The 6,430-nt window shown below is 47.0% G+C and overlaps 1 long non-coding RNA gene across 1 annotated transcript in view; it reads left to right on the top strand.

Moving 5' to 3' along the window:
- Positions 1–792: 792 nt before the first annotated feature.
- Positions 793–6,430, top strand: part of LOC309543595 — a 30,261-nt gene continuing 24,623 nt past the window's right edge. The window contains exon 1 of the long non-coding RNA XR_014224803.1: positions 793–870. This is a non-coding gene — a long non-coding RNA (uncharacterized lncRNA). The remainder of the gene's footprint in view (positions 871–6,430) is intronic.

Below are 6,430 nucleotides of genomic sequence, written 5' to 3'. Positions count from 1 at the left end.
AAAGAGAGAGGGATGGGAGAGGAGGGATAGGGTGAAAGGGGGACAGGGAGGTATAAAGAGAGAGGGGTGAGAGGGGGATAGCGAGGGATGGGGGAGATAAAGAGAGAGAGAGAGAGAGAGAGAGAAAGGAGAGAGGGAGGGAGATAGAGAGGAATGAGGGGGAAGAGAGTGAGGGGTGGATAAAGAGAGGTGGATAGAGAGGGATGGGGGGTATAAAGAAAAAGCGAATGGGAGAGGGGAGAGAGAGAGTGAGAGGGGGATAAAGAGAGAGGGGCGGGGGGATAAAGACAGGGATGGTAGAGGGGGGTAAAGTGAGAGGGGGGTAGAGAGGGATGGGATGGTATAAAGAGAGAGGAATGGGAAAGGGGGATAAAGAGAGAGGGACGGGGGGGGGGATAAAGAGAGAGGGGTGAGGGGATGGGAGAGGAGGGGGAATAGAGAGGGACAGGGGGGTATAAAGCGAGAGGGGGGAGAGAGTGACAGGACGATAAAGAGAGGAGAACAGGTGGATGGGTGAGGGGGGAGATACAGAGAGAGGGATGGAGGTATAAAGAGAGAGTGGTGGGTGGATGAGAGAGGGGGTAAGAGGGGAAGGGGGGAAGATACAGAAAGAGGGGGATACAGAGATTGGGATGGGGGAATGGGAGAGGGGGAGAGAGTGAGAGGGAGATACAGAGAGAGGGACAGGGGGAAAAAGAGAGAGGGATGGGGGGATGGGAGTGGGGGAAGGGAGGGGGGGTGATAATGATTGCAGATATTGTATGTTTTTCTCTATCTGATTCCTTTGTTTTCCCAGGAAGGGCGATGCCTCCATATAATCACACATGTGCGATCCGGGACGCTGTGAGACGGGAACAACCAATCCCTTTGGTGAGTGGACGGCAGGTCCAATGTCATACCTGAGGACTAATATACAGAGAGAGGCAGATACCCAATGTGTGTGACCCAAATAATAATATACAGAGAGAGGGAAAAGGACGTGGCTTCATCTCCCCTCTATACACCGCCCCCCTACCAGAGACCTCACAGAGATGATGGGAACCCCTCATAATGGGCACAGCGGGTGTACAGACCTGGAAACCCAGCACAGGGATGGTGGGAACCCCTCATAATGGGCACAGCGGGGGTACAGACCCGGGAACTCAGCACAGGGATGGGGGGAACACCTCATCATGGGCACTGCGGGTGTACAGACCTGGGAACTCAGCACAGGGATGGTGGAAACCCCTCATTATGGGCACAGCAGGTGTACAGACCCGGGAACTCAGCACAGGGATAGTGGGAACCCCTCATAATGGGCACGGCGGGGGTACAGACCCGGGAACTCAGCACAGGGATGGTGGGAACCCCTCATAATGGGCACAGCGGGGGTACAGACCTAGGAACTCAGCACAGGGATGGTGGGAACACCTCATCATGGGCACTGCGGGTGTAAAGACCCGGGAACTCAGCACAGGGATGGTGGAAACCCCTCATAATGGGCACAGCAGGTGTACAGACCCGGGAACTCAGCACAGGGATGGTGGGAACCCCTCATAATGGGCACAGCGGGTGTACAGACCGGGAACTCAGCACAGGGATGGTGGGAACCCCCTCATAATGGACACAGGGGGGGTACAGGCCTAGGAACTCAGCACAGGGATGGTGGGAAACTGCCATTCTACTCCTTGGCAGCGAGGTGTGAGGTTGCTGGTTCCTTTGCTCCTGTGCTTCCAGAAGCCAGGGGCTAGAGTGGCTTCTCTGCCCCAGGAGGGATGCTGGCTCATGGGGAGGCCTGAGATTAGGTCTCAGTCTATGGAAGACATGGAGCTCGGCCCAAGGAGAGATGAATCCCTGTCCACCTTTAGACGGAGGACTGTTGAAAAGCTGACGAGGATTGAGAAAGAGGAGGAGAAATTGGCAGCTTTAAAAGTAGAATTTAAAAAGAAAAAGTTGTATTGTGCCAAACTCTACAGTAAGAAGAGACCGGCTCTGAGGCCTGAATTGAAGCTTTGAGGAAGCAGAAAGAGCTGGTGAGCTCTCTGAAGGAAAGCAGTGAAGCATTTAAGGAGAAATACAGGAATGAGGAACGTTTCAGCCGTATGAGGAGAGGAGCCGTTTCCAGCATGGAGAGTGACCCAGTCAGTGAGGAGATTCAGGTACCGACAGAGTCAGCAGAGAGTGAGAAAGTGGGCCCGGAGGATGAGCCCAGCTCTTCAACACCTCAGACATCTGCTGAGCCCCCAATGGTAGAGGCCTCTGTCTCCCTCTCTCTGCAGCAGCAATGTGGAACATCTGAGCAGGAGGTTGAAGGGGGTACTGGGATGTTGGAGTTCGTCGCTGAGCTGGAATCCCCTCTGGATGGAAGAAAGTTCCATTTTTCTGCGGATTCCTCAGATGAGGAGATGGATACCGTTCCTCGCCCTATGAAAGAGAGACCTGTGGAGAGAGGAAGATTCACCATAAAGTCTGCAACAACCAGGAGGGAGTTTGATCCCACCATCAGCCATGACACAGCAAGCAGGTACAGTGTGTGTGCAAGGTGGTGATGTGAACTTTAATAATGACAATGTGCTTGCTGAGGATTGTAGTGCTATGGGCAGTCAGCCTACACCCATAGACAATGTGCAGCATGCAGTGCAACCTGATGCACTTACTGAAAAAACTTCACTTTTAAATGCGATTGGTGGGAAAATTGAAAATAACGGAGCTTTTGGTTGAAGAGTCTGCAGAGAGGAGCACCACGGACACTGCAAAGGCTTTTCCTGACCCAGATAAAGCTGTTGTTCCTGAGAAAAGTGGAGGAGATGCTGGGAGCAGTAGTGCTACAACTGTTTGGGATTCTGCAGTAGACAAAACTGTGATTGAACCCAGGAAAGCAGCTGAGTGCTCAGAGCAGGGGGAGGGGGTGGGTCTTGTCTCTGCTGCTCCAAAGACTGCAAGGGTTGATTCAGGCTCCTTGTCATCAGGTGTGGTTGTGTCTAAAGACAATGCTGTAATTGCTGGTGGTGTTTCTGGGAGGAAAACCTATGCTGGTGCTGCTGCAGGATCTGGGAAGGGGGTGCAAGCAGGGAAGGAGCATGGAAATGTTTTATCTTTCTCACTATTTAAAAGGAGGAATGTGGTTCAGCTCAGATGGGAGGGTGAGGGTATTCCTCCATATAGGAGAGCCGTGGTGGATAAGATTCTGCAGATGGGGTTTAGACCCGAAGATATCTTCGCCCTGATCAGTCCGACCGCCTCCTATGAGTATGATTTGTCCTTTATCCGTCCGGAGTCTTTGAACATATTTTGGGAGAAATATGAGCATGTGTGTAGGAGCCTGCCGGACTGGAAAGGGCTCATCCCCAAAGTTGTGTCACGTCAGCCACTTATTAAAATGGTGACGATTCTTGTGCGCAATGAGTCCATTCCACAAGGGGATTTATCTGTATGGCTGAGGAGATATGGAGACATCCTGAGCCCCTTACACAAAATTATGGATGATCGAGGAATATGGACAGGGGGATGGTCTGTGCAGCTAAAGCTAAGAGTCATTGACAGTGTCATCCAGCATCTGCCATCCTCATCTTTCCTGGGGAGGGACAGACTGACCATCTTCTATCCAGGCCAGCCAAAGCTGTGCAATAAGTGTGGGGATAAAGGGCACTTTGCATCCTCCTGTCCAGTAATGAAATGCTCTCTGTGTCAGGATTTAGGGCATTTGGCAAAGGATTGCAATATTATAAGGTGCAACATGTGCAATGCGGTTAGGCATCCTTATAGCCAGTGTCCTGAGGCAATGCACAACCAGCCTGAGCTCATGAGAGAGTTCTTCCGTCTGGACATGGAGGATGCTCAGAGCTCAGCAGCTAGGGTGCCTGCGATTCCCTGTGAGTCTTTGCCAATGTCCAGTGTGCCTGTGTCTTCCCAGTCTGTGGTGCCCCAGTCTGTGCGTTTGCCTAGTGTGCCTGTGTCTTCCCAGTCTGTGGTGCCCAAGTCTGTGCCAATTCCCAGTGTGTCAGTGTCTTCCCAGTCTGTGGTGCCCCAGTCTGTGCCAATGCCCAGTGTGTCAGTGTCTTCCAAATCTGTGGCGCCCCAGTCTGTGCGTTTGCCTTGTGTGTCAGTATCCTCCCAGTCTGTATCTAAGGTATCAGTTACCGAGAATGTGTCCAATCCTTCTGTGTCTATGTCCTCCAAAATTGCAGAGGCGGCAAGAGGTGCTGTTGCAGGGGCATCAAGTGCAGTGCCAGTCCCCCCCCCCCCTCGACATTTCAGGGCTTCTATTGGGGTGGTCCCTGTTGGTGATTTCTCTTTATATTCACCCTAGATACCTTAAATGTATATTCAAAAGTTAAGTCCCTGACTTAATAGCAATAGTCTAGTCTGTTCTATGCAAATAAGGCAGAGCTCTGGAGAATGTTCTATCCTGCTAAAGAAAACACGTCCAAACCGTGATCAGTCTAAAACATTCTTAACTTTATTCAGCAAAGCGGGGTAACTATTATACACAGAATTGAACAGGAAATACAGTTGGGAGGGGGAGTGGATGCTCATGAAGAGTCAAGTTCTCACAAAAGTTGAACAATGGGTTAATACAGAATGTTCGTTAGAAATTGCAAAATATGCCTTGTCTAGACCCTATAGCTCAACTTAGAACAAAAGGAAGCAGAATGTGTTAGGTACAAAGGAAGTGGGGATGTATCTTTATCTTGAAGTGTCAGAACATATCGGGTGATTTACTTAGGTAATTGTTCATGTTTAACTAAAGACTTAAAGTAACCTTAACTGAAACAAGTCATTACAAGTCACAGTTGTAAGAAAGAAAATGGCGTGACACAGGTCAAGCACTAGAAAATGGTTGCCAGCAACTAGAAAGAGGTCCTGTCATTCCCCTTCAATCCCCTCTAAAAAATCATAATTTCATATGCATGATTTTTCTCCTTATCATTTATACGGTGTCATCAGAGGACACCAGGCCTCTCTGGAAAGGAATAACAGGTTAGGCGACAATGTCCTTTGTTTCCTTAGTATAATCAAATAAGGACCTAAACCTGCCCACCTAAACGGTAGACTTAGCTTTCTTAGCTTTATAAAACTTTACATATTCCTGGTAATCAAAAGGGGTTTGGGTTTGTTGGATCAGAACACCTTGTCTAGCTGTTAGAAATGTGTCAACATTTTCAGCATCTCTGTTAAAGTACAAACTTACATAAGATCCCCCTCTGCTAGCTGAGTCTGGGTTCTTTGTGGTTTTAGCGATTAAACACATAATAAGCTTAAAAAATGCATATAAAAATAATAGAAAAAGTAAAATCATCACAATCATCATAGCAATGTCTTTTAACCAGGAAAACACTCCTCCAAAACCAAAACCTCCCATACCTACAAAGGGATCCCAGCTTTTAGCAATGTTACGGGCCACATACATGTACATTTCTTCAATAAACTCACTCGCTCTGACTGGCCTCCACAGAGTGACTACATATGTCAGATACATATTGTAGCGGGACTGACCCATGAACAGGTGTCCATCCCCTCTTGCATGGTCTGGAGAACTATAGAGCGGACAATTGAATTGTCTGCTTGGCCCTAAGGCATTTCTACACCAGGTAAGTTACCTGGACTGAAAAAATAAGAAACAAAGATGGCTGTGTCTCCTCGTCCAATAGGACACTTGAAAAAAAACACACTACTTAAACCAATCACTGTACAGTAGGTAGCATCGGATGGTATGGTTGTCAGTAGAGATGGCACATCAGATACCACTTGCATGCTATGATCAGATAAAGAACTAAAAAACTTTTTGGCTTAGTGCCAATTTTCCAAAAAACTTTTTTTTTTTATTTTTTTTTTTTTCTGGTGCCATTCTAACAAAAATCTGGCCAGAGGTTCCCCTCTTTTAATAGAGGATACACATAAAATATAATTTAAAAACTATAATCAGATAAAAAGTTAATCTGATTTGAAACTTTTGGCTCTGTGCCAACAGGGTCCAATGGTCACACTAATTGCGGTAACTCTTTCTGTCCAAAAATAAATTCCATAAATATAACAGGAATAAAGATATGATATTTGAACGCTTTCTTGGCAAATAGCCAATTTTCAAAATTTTGCAGGAAGGCTCCCCTTCACACAGGGGATCATTTGCAAAATATAATTTTTCATTATCTATAATTCTATAAAAAATAACTTCAAAATATCCTGCCGACAACGGCAATTTATATATTTTTTTTCTAGTAAAATAGTGTTTTTATTCATTATTACTACGCTCTTACAAGATGGGCACAAATGTATAAAAGGCAAAACTTCTAAAAAATTCTATAAAAATAATTGCATATGTGTAGGAATGCTGAGACCGTTCATTTGCAGAAGTGACCCCCCCTCTTTTCCCCTCGTGTAAGGAAATGTAGTAGTTTTAAATGTATCTGACACATAAACATTTTCTGCTTGTCTGACATTACGAAGAAAA

The sequence above is a fragment of the Pelophylax lessonae genome (genome assembly GCF_965119305.1).
Source record: "Pelophylax lessonae genome assembly, contig: HAP1_SCAFFOLD_261, whole genome shotgun sequence".
Lineage (NCBI taxonomy): Eukaryota > Metazoa > Chordata > Amphibia > Anura > Ranidae > Pelophylax > Pelophylax lessonae.
Note: the sequence above shows the minus strand (reverse complement) of the source record. Positions and strands in the feature narration are given on the sequence as shown.